The following is a 14,796-nucleotide window of genomic DNA, read 5'->3' on the forward strand; positions in this document are numbered from 1 at the left end:
GTGTTTCTTTTGGGCATCCTCAACACAAGGCTGTGTCCTCAGCCCCCTACTATACTCCTTATACACCTGTGACTGTGTAGCCAAATTCCCCTCCAACTCGATTTTCAAATTTGCTGATGACACCACCGTAGTGGGTCGGATTTCAAACAATGATGAGACAGAGTACAGGGATGAGATGGAGAATCTGGTGAACTGGTGGGACGACAATAATCTCTCCCAATGTCAACAAAACGAAGGAGATTGTCATCGACTTCAGGAAGCGTAGTGGGGAACATGCCCCTGTCTTCATCAATGGGAATGAAGTAGAAAGGGTCGAGAGCTTCAGGTTTTTAGGTGTACAGATCACCAACAGCCTGTCCTGGTCCCCCCCCATGCCGACACTATAGTTAAGAAAGCCCACCAACGACTCTACTATCTCAGAAGACTAAGGAAATTTGGCATTTCAGCTACGACCCTCACCAACTTCTACAGATGCACCATTGAAAGCATTCTTTCTGGTTGTATCACAGCTTGGTATGGAGCCTGCTCTGCCCAAGACCGCAGGAAACTACAAAAGGTCGTGAATATAGCCCAGTCCATCACGCAAACCAGCCTCCCATCCATTGACTTTGTCTATAATTCCCGCTGCCTCGGAAAGGCAGCCAGCATAATTAAGGATCCCGGACATACTCTCTCCCACCTTCTTCCGTCAGGAAAAAGATACCAAAGTTTGAGGTCACGTACCAACCGACTCAAGAACGGCTTCTTCCCTACTGCCATCAGACTTTTGAATCGACCTACCTCGTATTGAGTTGATCTTTTCTCTACATCTTGCTATAACTGTGACATTATATTCTGCAGTCTCTCCTTCCCTATGTACGGTACGCATTGTTTGTACAGCATGCACGAAACAATACTTTTCACTGTGTACTAATACATGTGACAATAATAAATCAAATCAAAAGTTTCCCGCTGTGAGCACTGCTCAACGGCAGATTGTCATCGACTTCAGGAAGCGTAGTGGATCAACGGCACTTAGAAACGTTTTTTGACAGGTTTGGATTTTCGGTGGACTTGAGGGGTGGGGCCTGAACTCGCTGACAGATCCCGCCTTGGTTTCTGAATAATCTTGCAGCCACTGACCCCCCCCCCCCCTCCCCCAAACCGCTGACAGGCACCCCCCCCCCCTCCCTCCCCCACACCCATAAATGAGCGACATCATGTTATGGGCTCGGCAAATCCCCCCCCCGCCCTTTTCAGGCCGCCTCAAAGGAGCGATTGCCGTTGTTTGTTTTTAAAGCTCTGCAGTGGTCCATTAACTCTGAAGTGCTTCTTCTTTTGAGCAGGTGCTGTTTCTAACCACTGTTTATTTGAAGAGGCTATTTCTTTGTTCTGAAGAGCTTCCTAGAAAGACACGGTGCGGGGATTAGAAAGAACACCTGCTCGAAAAAGGAAGCACTTCAGAGTTAATCGACCCTTGCAGAGCTATAAAAACAAACAATGGTTTCCCACCTTTGAAATTGCCTGGACCTATCAATCAAGAGGCTTGTAAAAGACAATTGTCGGTGAAATTGAATTTAAACTGTACAACCCAAAGCTTTTAGACCCCAAAACATGCCCAGAGACTTGAAAAAGTTAAAGGGGAACAAAATGAATTGTAAAAAAGCACTTCAAAGGCTTCCAAGACATTATGAAGTGAAGACTTTCACCTTCTTCTGACAGATCTTTGAACTGGCATGTCAGGAAAGACATCAAAAGGTTCCAACATATCAGAGGAAAGACTTGAAAGCAGAATGTTACACGCTGAAAGACAGTTTAGTGGCTTTCAAAGCAACAGACGGAAATGCTGCCACACAGCCCGGGGAAAGAACCCCCGGCTTGAGCGCCTCCAGACCAGTCCTAGATCCCCCCCCGCCCCCAGTCCACAAATTCCCTGAAGGACCCACTCAGCACCCTGAAGGCAAGTGTAGAGAGAGTACTCGTCCTCTTGCCCCTCCCCCTCAGAATGCAAGACGCCAGGTCCCTGCTCATCAGGTTCTGCACCAATTCATACCAGGCACTCCCAGCTGACGGGTGGTGCATACCAGGAGGCTGGTGAAGTGGGCTTCCTGGGTGGCATGGTAACACAGTGGATAGCACTGTCGCTTCACAGCACCAGGGCCCCAGGTTCAATTCCCGGCTTGGGTTGCTGTCTGTGCGGAGTCTGCACGTTCTACCCGTGGGTTTCCTTCGGGTGCTCCGGTTTCCTCCCACAAGTCCCAAAAGACATGCTTGTTAGGTGAATTAGACATTCTGAATTCTCCCTCTGTGTACCCGAACAGGCGCCGGAGTGTGGCAACTAGGGGATTTTCACAGTAACTTCATTGCAGTGTTGGTGTTAACCTACTTGTGACAGTAATAACAATTATTATTATTATTAATGATATTGAAATTAAGTTAAATGAAGAATTGGCATGTTCCCGCCTGCTCTGGGCGAGAACCTTGTCGGGACTGAGTGGGATAGAGATGGTGTAACTAATTGGAGGAGCCAGGTCTGTAGCTAGACGTTTTGGCTAAAGGATTTTCTAACAAAGACAGAAGGATGTGCAGGCTGTTCCTGAAACGGTTTCTCTCTCTTTCTCTCTCTCTTTTTCTCTCTCTCTCTCTCTCTCTTTTTCTCTCTCTCTCTCTCTTTTTCTCTCTCTCTCTTTTTCTCTCTCTCTCTTTTTCTCTCTCTCTTTCTCTCTCTCTCTTTCTCTCTGGAAGGAACAATGGGAAGGAGTTCTTTGTCGGCAATCACTCACGAACGAGTACAATTGTCCACCAAAGTCCATGGGTTCTTTCGTGGATGATGAACCCGATCCTAGAACTGCATCTTCGACTGCACACTTGGCACATGTTTCCGGGAGGTGGGATCGGTCCTTGGACGCTAAGCTGTGGCTATTCCTTTCTCAGGTTCCTTTTCCGCCCCTTTTACCGCCAAGGGTCCTCGAAGAATTGTATGCCTTCAGTCAGGAGATTCTTCCAAGTAGGTCTCCCCTGAGCATGGGTCTCCCTGGCATTGAGGTCAATGTTGCATTTTTTTGAGATAAGCCCTCAGGGTATCTTCAAAGCGTTTGCTTTGTCTTCCTCTTGTTTGGGATCCGTCCTTGAAAATGAAATGAAATGAAAATTGCTTATTGTCACAAGTAGGCTTCAAATGAAGTTACTGTGAAATGCCCCTAGTCACCACATTCCAGCGCCTGTTCGGGGAGGCTGGTACGGGAATTGAACCGTGCTGCTGGCCTGCCTTGGTCTGCTTTCAAAGCCAGCGATTTAGCCCTGTGCTAAACCTTGTAAATGGTACTGTGCACCAATGGTGGAGGGAGAGAATATGAAGGTGGTGGATGGGGTGCCGATCGAGCTGGCTACTTTATCCTGGATAGTGTGAGTTTCTTAAGAACATAAGAACTAGGAACAGGAGTCGGCCATCTGGCTCCTCGAGTCTGCTCCGCCATTTAATGAGATCATGGCTGATCTTTGTGGACCCAGCTCCATTCTCCGGCCCGTACACCATATCCCCGAATCCCTTTATTCTTTAGAAAGGCATCTATCTTTTTCTTAAAAACGTTTAAAGAAGGAGCCTCAACTGCTTCACTGGGCAAGGAATTCCAGAGATTCACAACCCTTTGGGTGAAGAAGTTCCCCCTACACTCCGTCCTAAATCTACTTCCCCTTATTTTGAGGCTATGACCCCTAGTTCTGTTTTCCCCGACCAGTGGAAACAACCTCCCCGCATCTATCCTATCTATTCCCTTCATAATTTTATATGTTTCAATAAGATCCCCCCGCATCCTTCTAAACTCCAATGAGTACAGTCCCAGTCTACTCAACCTCTCGTCATAATCTAATCCCCTCAACTCTGGGATCAACCTAGTGAATCTCCTCTGCACTCCCTCCAGTGCCAATATGTCCTTTCTCAGGTAAGGAGACCAAAACTGAACACAATACTCCAGATGCGGCCTCACCAACACCCTATACAATTGCAGCATAACCTCCTAGTCTTGAACTCCATCCCTCTAGCAATGAAAGACAAAACTCAATTAGCCTTCTTAATCATCTGTTGCACCTGCACACCAACTTTTTGCGACTCGTGCACCAGCACACCCAGGTCCCTCTGCACAGCAGCATGTTTTAACATCTTACCGTTTAAATAATAATCCATTCTGCTGTTATTCCTCCCAAAATGGATAGCCTCACACTTGGCAACATTGAATTCCATCTGCCAGACCCTAGCCCATTCACCTAACCTATCCAAATCCTTCTGCAGACTTCCGGTATCCTCTGCACTTTTTGCTTTACCACTCACCTTAGTGTCGTCTGCAAACTTTGACACATTGCACTTGGTCCCCAAATCCAAATCGTCTATGTAAATTGTGAACAACTGCGGGTCCAACACTGATCCTTGAGGGACCCCACTAGTTACAGGTTGCCAACCAGAGAAACACCCATTTATCCCCACTCTCTGCTTTCTGTTAGTTAACCAATCCTCTACACATGCTACCACTTTACCCTCAATGCCATGAATCTTTAGTTTATGCAGCAACCTTTTGTGTGGCACCTTGTCAAAGGCTTTCTGGAAATCCAGATATACCACATCCATTGGCTCCCTGTTATCTACCGCACTGGTAACGTCCTCAAAAAATTCTACAAAATTAGTCAGACACGACCTTCCCTTTGTGAACCCATGCTGCGTCTGCCCAATGGGACAATTTCCCTCCAGGTGCCCCGCTATTTCCTCCTTAAGTGGCATTGGAGCTGCGCTCATCCAGACAAATGTAGAGTGTTTCATCACACTCCTGATTTGTGCCTTTTAGATGGCAGACAGGCTTTGGGGAGTCAGCAGGTGAGTTGCTAAACCACAGAATTCCCAGTCTCTGACCTTGTAGCCACAGTTAAGTTACAGTTAGGTTTCTGGTCTGTGGTAACCCAGGATGTTGATGGTGGGGAGGGATTCAGTGATTGGCATTTTTGATTAGTAAATCCAAAGGTTGAGTTGTACTGTGGTAATATTGAGTGAGAAGAGTGAAATAATTGCTTCATGTCTGGAAATGGAATAGCAGAAGGGCAGATTGGGAAGGTGATTTTTTAAAGATGGATCTGAGGCAGGGGAAGTTTGGAGAACTGTCCACCTTGTTTAGGAAAGAGAACTGGGAGGACTCACTTCAGACAAGAATAATGCATAAAAAGTTAACTGATAGAATAATGGAAGAATGTTACAGAAATTGTGTTCAACCGTATTGGCATTGTTAATGTGCACTTTATGCATCTACCCTCTGGCAGGTATTTTTCTTCTTGCTGCAATGTTGTCAAGACTGGTTGAACAATAAAAAACATACTATACCGAGATGGTGTGGGAGGATTTCATTTTTATGATATTTATGTGAAGTTCTTCACATTGAGAGATGAATCCCAGGTGTGTTTCAAATGGAGCTGTTATATAAAAGGGGCTTTATGTCATAGCTCTGCCTTACATATGGAGCAAGAAAGGCTTATTTAAGTAATAGAATTGCTGATTTTCATTGACTCTGCGATGGTAACAAAAAAACTTGGCATTGACTTTCCCTGCAGACCTTTGAATTCCAACTTCAGGGTCAAATGTTCATCACGCTGTGTGGGAAACAGTTACTCAGTGATTTTTCCAGGGTGTCCAATTGAAAATGGCCAAAGGGTGGAGTTGTCGAGTAAAAGGTTAACATCAGAACCTACATGATGCTGATATAATAATGATGTCAGATTACATGACGGAGAAGTAAGAGGGATCTGGAAGGAGGGGAAGCTCCAACCTTATGTAGACGTCCAAAGCATTTCTGCAAATAAAGAGCAATATAAACTACAGATTTGAGCAGCATACTTCAGGAGAATCGACAATCCCCCAAACCCCAATTTTAAACACCAAAACACAACGAAACATGGTGATAGCGAATTAAAGATCCAGCGAACCTTAAACAAGAAACTACAGGGCTGGCAAGAAAAGAGATCCTCGAAGGAAGGACAAAGCAAAGACTCACCAAGACGCAAGGTGTCAATGGGGTAACCGATGCAAGTGGAGGCACAGATTCGGGGAGCAGGCAGCACTGATCACAGGCCAGAGGCAGCATGCAGTAGTAGCACAGACTCAGCAACAATTCCAGGGCTTAGCAGAAGCATGCAATCCACGCTACCAATCTCCAAACCATTTCAGATTGCAGAAAACTCACAGCAGGCCCAGAATTAGGACAACTGAAGAAAAAGGTTCACAAGGTACAGAACACCTTTGTGATTACACAGAAAAGATCAGAAAGACCAGATCAGTACACTATATTACAATAGGGTCTCTCGCTGAGGACCTGAAAGCATGGCAGGGGATTGGTGAGTCTTCAACTTCTTACGAAGAAGTCCTGCAAGCTTTTGACTTTTATTCCAGCGTCTGTCAGAATTTAATAAATGAGCTGAAAAGCGGAAGGTAGGGCACAAAGTCCTGCCGCGTGGCACAGTGCTGATTCCGCCACGTGCCACTGCACCTAGTCTCTGGAATGGACAATTCCACCCAACATTTTTTTCATGAACATAGTTTTAGAATGCTATCCCACCACCCAGATGTTGGATGACACTAAGGTTGATTGAGGCCACTTTTATTTACTTGCCAAAACCTTATTCTTTAGGAAAATTATCTGACGAGGTTAATAGCATCGAGGGATTGGTTACTTTACTATCCCCTCCCCCCAAGCTGTATAAAACAAATAAGGTTTCCCATTTCAGATGTGGTATTTTGGTATTAATTTCTCTGATTAATTGGCATTCCCCCACTGACCCCCTCATTAGAGTCGTGTTACTGTGAGCCTCCCCTTCGTGAATAATTGCATTGACATATGTTGTGTGCATATTGGAATTCTGGTCCTGGTTTAATTAGAATATAAAGTAGTATGACCGACAGTATAATGAATCGTAACCTTTCTGAATAAAGCAGGCTGTCTTGCACAATGACAAGTATACAGCAACATCCCAGATTGGCAATTGTCAGTGACAGTTCTGGTTAAATGCCTACAAGGGGCAGTAATTTATAATTTTAATGTCCTAATTGTCAGATCAGTTTTTAATCCAAACTAGAGGTCATGGGTGAGAATAACAGGTTTAAAAACCTTGGGCACTGGAATTGCTTCCAGGAAAGCTACAGCATATGTAACATCACAATCCGAGATGAATATTTTCTCTGGTGTTTATTCAAACACCCTTTCTGTATTTTACACAGCGCGAGGATGACTTTTAGATAATCCTGCAGCATTTGATTGGATACTGTTTTGAAGTATTTTGGGAGATCCAGATTATCAGACTGTGATGAATGTAGAAATTGTTATATATTATATTTCATATTTGTTGCAGTAATGTTACTAAAAACCCTGGTTTAAAATACATGCAGTATGTCTACTAAAGCTGTAATTAAGGTGCCGTAAAAGAGTGAGGTAATTATTGTTCCTAACCATTTACTTGACTATAGATAAAGGGCTAATGGGAAGTTGTTATGATTGCTGATATTCCCTGTAGTGTATGTAATTTATGAGTGGTTGTATTTAGTTCTAGCTAAGCAGGTCATGGAACTTAGTGGGATACAGATGATTTAATTAATGGAGGGAGTCAGGTCTGTTTGTAGTTTTGTACTTTATTGCAGGATTTGAGTCTGACAAGCAAACCCAAGAAGTGAACAGGCCATCTTAGACTGGGTGTTGTGCAATGAGAAAGGATTCGTTGGCAATCTAGTTGTGAGAGAACCCTTGGGTATGAGTGACCATAATATGGTAGAATTCTTTATCGTGGTGGATAGTGAGGTAGTCGATTCTGACACCAGGGTCCTGAACCTCAATAAAGGTAACTATGATGGTATGAGGCATGAGTTGACTATGACAGACTGGGAAACATTACTGAAAGGAAGGACAGTGGACAGGTAATGGCAGGCATTCAAGGATCAAATAGGTGAATTCCAAAAGCTGTTTATTCCTATTTGGCGCAAGAGTAGAAAGGGAACTTTGACCAAACCATGGTTTGTAAGGGAAATTAGCGACAGTATTAGATTCTAAGAAGAGGCAATACAAATTAGCAAAAAAAAATCAATAGACCTGTGGATTGGGAACAGTTTAAAATTCAGCATTTGGCGTAATCAGACAAAGTCAGCATGGATTTATGAAACGGATATCATTCTTGACAAATCTACCAGAAGTCTTTGAAGATGTAACTTGTCGAGTTGACCAGAACAAATCTGCGGATGTGGTTTATTTAGACTTTCAGAAGACTTTCAACAAGGTCTCACATAGCAGATTAATATGTAAAGTTAAAGCGCATGGGATTGCGGGTAGTGTCCTGAGATGGACAGAAAGCTGGTTAGCAGATGAAGCAAAAAGTTGGAATAAGTGGATCTTTTTTCGATTGGCAGGCAGTGACTAGTGGGGTACCACAGGGATCTGTGCGAGGACCCCAACTGTTCACATTAAATATTAATGATTTGGACGAGGAACTAAATGTATGATCTCCAAATTTGCAGATGATACAAAGTTGGGTGGGAGGGTGAGCTGTGAGGAGGATGCAGAGATGCTTCAGCGGGATTTGTACAGGCTGAGTGAGTGGGCACATGCATGGCAGATACAGTATAATGTGGATAAACGTGAGGTTATCCGGTTTGGTAGCAAAAATAGGCAGGCAGATTATTATCTGAATGGGTGTAAATTGAGAGAGGCGGATACTCAGCGAAACCTTGGTGTCCTTGTGCACCAGTCGCTGAAAGTAAGCGCGCAGGTACAGCAGGCAGTAAAGAAGGCAAATGATACGTTGGCCTTCAGAGCGAGAGGTTTTGAGTATAGGAATAGAGATGTTTTACTGAAATTGTATCGGGCATTGGTGAGGCCACACCTGCAGTTTTGGTGTCCTTATCTGAGGAAGGATGTTCTTGCTATGGAGGAAGTGCAGCGAAGGTTTACCCGGCTGATTCCTGGGATGGCGGGACTGTCATATGAGGAGAGACTAAGTCGGTTAGGATTATACTCATTGGAGTTTAGAAGAGTGAGAGGGGATCTCATAGAAATTTATAAAATTATGACAGGATTAGACAGGGTAGATTCAGAAAGAATGTTCCCGATGGTGGGGGAGTCCAGAACTAGGAGTCATCGTTTGATGATAAGAGATAACCCTTTTAGGACATAGGTGAGGAGAAACCTCTTCACCCAGAGAGTGGTGAATCTGTGGAATCCGCATCCACAGGAAGTCGTTGAGGCCAAAACATTGTGTAATTTCAAGGAGAAATTAGATATAGCTCTAAAGGAGCTAAAGGGATCAAGGGATAGTGCGGAAGGCGGGATCAGGGTATTGAACTTGATGATCAGCCATGATCATAATGAATGTCCGAGCAGGCTTGAAGGGCCGAATGGCTTCCTGCTTCTATTTTCTATGTATGTTTCTATGTAAGTGCACTTGATCTGCTCTTGAAAGGAACTCTCTCGAAAAGTCTCTACACATCTAAGCAGGTAACCTCTTTTGTTAACTTTATTTATAAATGGCGTAATGGGTTGCTTAATAATAGCAGGTGTAGATAGTAAGTTCAAGTTTATTTTTTTATTTAAGAACTGGTTAACTGTTAATTGTAAAGCTGTTTCTTTGATAATGTGGTTAATTCTGTGTTGAAATGAAAAGTGTGTTATAAAATATACCTATTAGTTAGAGTCATCACTTCTGGGGTGAAATATCCTTTCCTCGCAGTTTAACAAACAAAAATTGTTTGGGGTTTTTGTCCAGTATCCGAACAAAAGTTGGGGTCTGGTCCAGTATTCCTACAGACAGCTAGGCACAAATAATCAAGATCCAAAGAGCCCTGAAGGTGAAGAAGTTGCCATCCATGAGTTAGCCATTGGTATACAAAAGATGATAAAGCCCTGTTATTTTTGATAACGCGAGTGTCAAAATATAGGCCCTTGAGCCAACAATTCTTCAGCCGTAGTGGCTGTGACGGCTGAAAAGTTGTCCTCGGTCAGGTGCACTGTTCAGCGTTATTACACTTCACGATTTGAAAGCAGCTGACGTGGAGCATTGTAGGAAGGATGTCTGATGTATTCTTTTGAAAAGCCTGAAACACTGTAATTTGTGAACCTTTGGGGAGTGCTATAATTTTACTGCTAGTAAGCTAACATCTCAGAAATTCTGCATGTTGGAAACACTTTCAGCATTTTTGGGTCCAGTATGATGAAGCAAATAGGAGGAACTCCTTTTGTTCATCCTTTGAGGCAAAAATAGCCAAGTTCGTCATCTGTGGTGTTTGCTAGGATGTCAGAATGTACGAAGGTGAATGCAAAAACTGATCTGTGCCCAGTAGGCTCTGCTGTATATAGGACAGGAAACAGCTGACGATTGTGTTTTGGATGGATTGCTGGCTCAGGATTTCCTCTGCCTGCATTATGCTCTTGCTTTTGAAGGAGGCTGCACCACTTTTTATTTGATTGCACCAGGTGCAGCGATCCTGGATGGGCTCTCCCAGGACTCAAGGTCAATATCAAAATTCATAAGCGAAGCCTTCAGAGTGTCCTTGTAATGCTTCCCTTGACCACCATGACAGCATTCCCCAGACTCAAGCCACCCTTGGAAGATGTCAACCATTCTCGACACATATCAGCCCAACTGATCGAGGAACTCCTAATTTTACTCTGTAATGGGCACTGGTCAACACTACTCTGTAATAGACACTGGTCAACACTACTCTGTAATAGACACTGGTCAACACTACTCTGTAATAGACACTGGTCAACACTACTCTGTAATGGGCACTGGGCAACACAACTCTGTAATAGACACTGGTCAACACTACTCTGTAATGGGCACTGGGCAACACTACTCTGTAATAGGCACTGGTCAACACTACTCTGTAATAGGCACTGGTCAACACTACTCTGTAATAGGCACTGGTCAACACTACTCTGTAATAGGCACTGGTCAACACTACTCTGTAATAGGCACTGGTCAACACTACTCTGCAATAGACACTGGTCAACACTACTCTGTAATAGGCACTGGTCAACACTACTCTGTAATAGGCACTGGTCAACACTACTCTGTAATAGACACTGGTCAACACTACTCTGTAATAAGCACTGGTCAACACTACTCTGTAATAGACACTGGTCAACACTACTCTGTAATGGGCACTGGGAACTCTACCTGTAATAGGCACTGATCAACAATACTCTGTAGTGGGAACTGGGCAACTATACTCTGTAATAGACACTGGTCAGCACTACTCTGTAATAGACACTGGTCAACACTACTCTGTAATACACACTGGTCAACACTAGTCTGTAATGGGCACTGGTCAACACTACTCTGTAATAGACACTGGTCAACACTACTCTGTAATGGACACTGGTCAACACTACTCTGTAATGGGCACTGGGCAACACTACTCTGTAATACACACTGGTCAACACTAGTCTGTAATGGGCACTGGTCAACACTACTCTGTAATGGGCACTGGTCAACACTACTCTGTAATAGACACTGGTCAACACTACTCTGTAATGGGCACTGGGCAACACTACTCTGTAATAGACACTGGTCAACACTACTCTGTAATAGACACTGGTCAACACTACTCTGTAATAGACACTGGTCAACACTACTCTGTAATGGGCACTGGGCAACACTACTCTGTAATAGACACTGGTCAACACTATGTAATAGACACTGTTCAACACTACTCTGTAATGGGCACTGGTCAACACTACTCTGTAATAGACACTGGTCAACACTACTCTGTAATGGGCACTGGTCAACACTACTCTGTAATGGGCACTGGTCAACACTACTCTGTAATGGGCACTGGTCAACACTACTCTGTAATAGGCACTGGGCAACACTACTCTGTAATAGACACTGGTCAACACTACTCTGTAATAGGCACTGGTCAACACTACTCTGTAATAGACACTGGTCAACACTACTCTGTAATAGACACTGGTCAACACTACTCTGTAATACACACTGGTCAACACTACTCTGTAATGGGCACTGGTCAACACTACTCTGTAATAGGCACTGGTCAACACTACTCTGTAATAGATACTGGGCAACACTACTCTGTAATAGACACTGGTCAACACTACTCTGTAATAGACACTGGTCAACACTACTCTGTAATAGACACTGGGGAACACTACTCTGTAATGGGCACTGGTCGACACTACTCTGTAATAGACACTGGTCAACACTACTCTGTAATGGGCACTGGTCAACACTACTCTGTAATGGGCACTGGTCAACACTACTCTGTAAAAGGCACTGGTCAACACTACTCTGTAATGGGCACTGGGCAACACTACTCTAATAGGCACTGGGCAACACTACTCTGTAATAGACACTGGTCAACACTACTCTGTAATAGACACTGGTCAACACTACTCTGAAATGGGCACTGGTCAACACTACTCTGTAATAGACACTGGTCAACACTACTCTGTAATGGGCACTGGTCAACACTACTCTGTAATGGGCACTGGTCAACACTACTCTGTAATAGACACTGGTCAACACTAGTCTGTAATGGGCACTGGTCAACACTATGCAATACACACTGGGCAACACTACTCTGTAATACACACTGGTCAACACTACTCTGTCATAGACACTGGTCAACACTACTCTGTAATAGACACTGGTCAACACTAGTCTGTAATGGGCACTGGTCAACACTACTCTGTAATGGGCACTGGTCAACACTACTCTGTAATGGGCACTGGGCAACACTACCCTGTAATGGGCACGGGCAACACTAATCTGTAATGGGCACGGGGCAACACTACTCTGTAATGGGCACTGGGCAACAGTACTCTGTAATGGGTACTGGGCAATAGTACTCTGTAATGGACACTGGTCGACAATACTTTGTAATGGGCACTGGTCAACACTAGTCTGTAATGGGCACTGGGCAACAATACCCTGAATTGGGCACTCTCATGCCACTTATGGCAAGTAACCCACTTAGGGTACAAATACCAGTAACCCCAACACTAACATGCCAATAAGTGTGACCTAGGAAGAGGCACAGTGTCTGCATGTATTAACAATGTGGGACTCAGTCTTGCTAGTCACCAATCCAGTGGGATTCCTGTCAGGAATCAGAGAGGATTTTAATTTGAAGGTCAATGTGGGTGTATATTTTTGAATTCATTCTTGGGATATGGTCAGCACTGGCACAAGACCAGAATATATTGCCCATCCGTAGTTACTGTTGAGAAGGTGGTACTGAGCCTTCTTAAACCATTCCTGCTGTGTGGTGAAGGTGCTCCCAGAATGCTGCTCAATGGGGAGGTCCGGGATTTTGAGTCAGCAGTGATAAAGAATGATGTTTATGACCAATCAGGATGTTGAATGACTTGGAGGAGTTTGAATCTACTGCTTCTGACCTTTTTAGGTGGTGGAAATTCTAGCAAAATGTTACACTAAAATATTAATCTTTCTCTTTATTGCTGTTCTCTATTTTCTCATTTTTGTTTCAGATTTTCAATCTTTAACGCAACATGATAATAATTACCACAATTAACATAATACAACCATGTGTTACAATGGACTGAAATTGGAACACCTAATTCATATAATATTCCATTATTGAATTTGAATGTGCTTCAGAATTATTTGTGTTTATAAGCTCAAAGTTTATAAGCTTTACGTACATAAAAAGCAAGAGGGTAGCCAGGGAAAGGGTTGGCCCACTGAAGGATAGGCAAGGGAATCTATGTGTGGAGCCAGAGGAAATGGGCGAGGTACTAAATGAATACTTTGCATCAGTATTCACCAAAGAGAAGGAATTGGTAGATGTTGAGTCTGGAGAAGGGTGTGTAGATAGCCTGGGTCACATTGAGATCCAAAAAGACGAGGTGTTGGGTGTCTTAAAAAATATTAAGGTAGATAAGTCCCCAGGGCCGGATGGGATCTACCCCAGAATACTGAAGGAGGCTGGAGAGGAAATTGCTGAGGCCTTGACAGAAATCTTTGGATCCTCGCTGTCTTCAGGGGATGTCCCGGAGGACTGGAGAATAGCCAATGTTGTTCCTCTGTTTAAGAAGGGTAGCAAGGATAATCCCGGGAACTACAGGCCGGTGAGCCTTACTTCAGTGGTAGGGAAATTACTGGAGAAAATTCTTCGAGACAGGATCTACTCCCATTTGGAAGCAAATGGACGTATTAGTGAGAGGCAGCACGGTTTTGTGAAGGGGAGGTCGTGTCTCACTAACTTGATAGAGTTTTTCGAGGAGGTCACTAAGATGATTGATGCAGGTAGGGCAGTAGATGTTGTCTATATGGACTTCAGTAAGGCCTTTGACAAGGTCCCTCATGGTAGACTAGTACAAAAGGTGAAGTCACACGGGATCAGGGGTGAACTGGCAAGGTGGATACAGAACTGGCTAGGCCATAGAAGGCAGAGGGTAGCAATGGAGGGATGCTTTTCTAATTGGAGGGCTGTGACCAGTGGTGTTCCACAGGGATCAGTGCTGGGACCTTTGCTCTTTGTAGTATATATAAATGATTTGGAGGAAAATGTAACTGGTCTGATTAGTAAGTTTGCAGACGACACAAAGGTTGGTGGAATTGCGGATAGCGATGAGGACTGTCTGAGGATACAGCAGGATTTAGATTGTCTGGAGACTTGGGCGGAGAGATGGCAGATGGAGTTTAATCTGGACAAATGTGAGGTAATGCATTTTGGAAGGGCTAATGCAGGTAGGGAATATACAGTGAATGGTAGAACCCTCAAGAGTATTGAAAGTCAAAGAGATCTAGGAGTACAGGTCC

General features: G+C 44.0%; 1 protein-coding gene across 2 annotated transcripts in view; it reads left to right on the forward strand.

The window, feature by feature from the left end:
- iqck (IQ motif containing K) overlaps nt 1-14,796 on the forward strand; it is a 122,545-nt gene that overhangs the window by 4,351 nt on the left and 103,398 nt on the right. The window lies entirely within an intron of this gene.

Source organism: Scyliorhinus torazame, chromosome 17 (genome assembly GCF_047496885.1).
Source record: "Scyliorhinus torazame isolate Kashiwa2021f chromosome 17, sScyTor2.1, whole genome shotgun sequence".
NCBI lineage: Eukaryota > Metazoa > Chordata > Chondrichthyes > Carcharhiniformes > Scyliorhinidae > Scyliorhinus > Scyliorhinus torazame.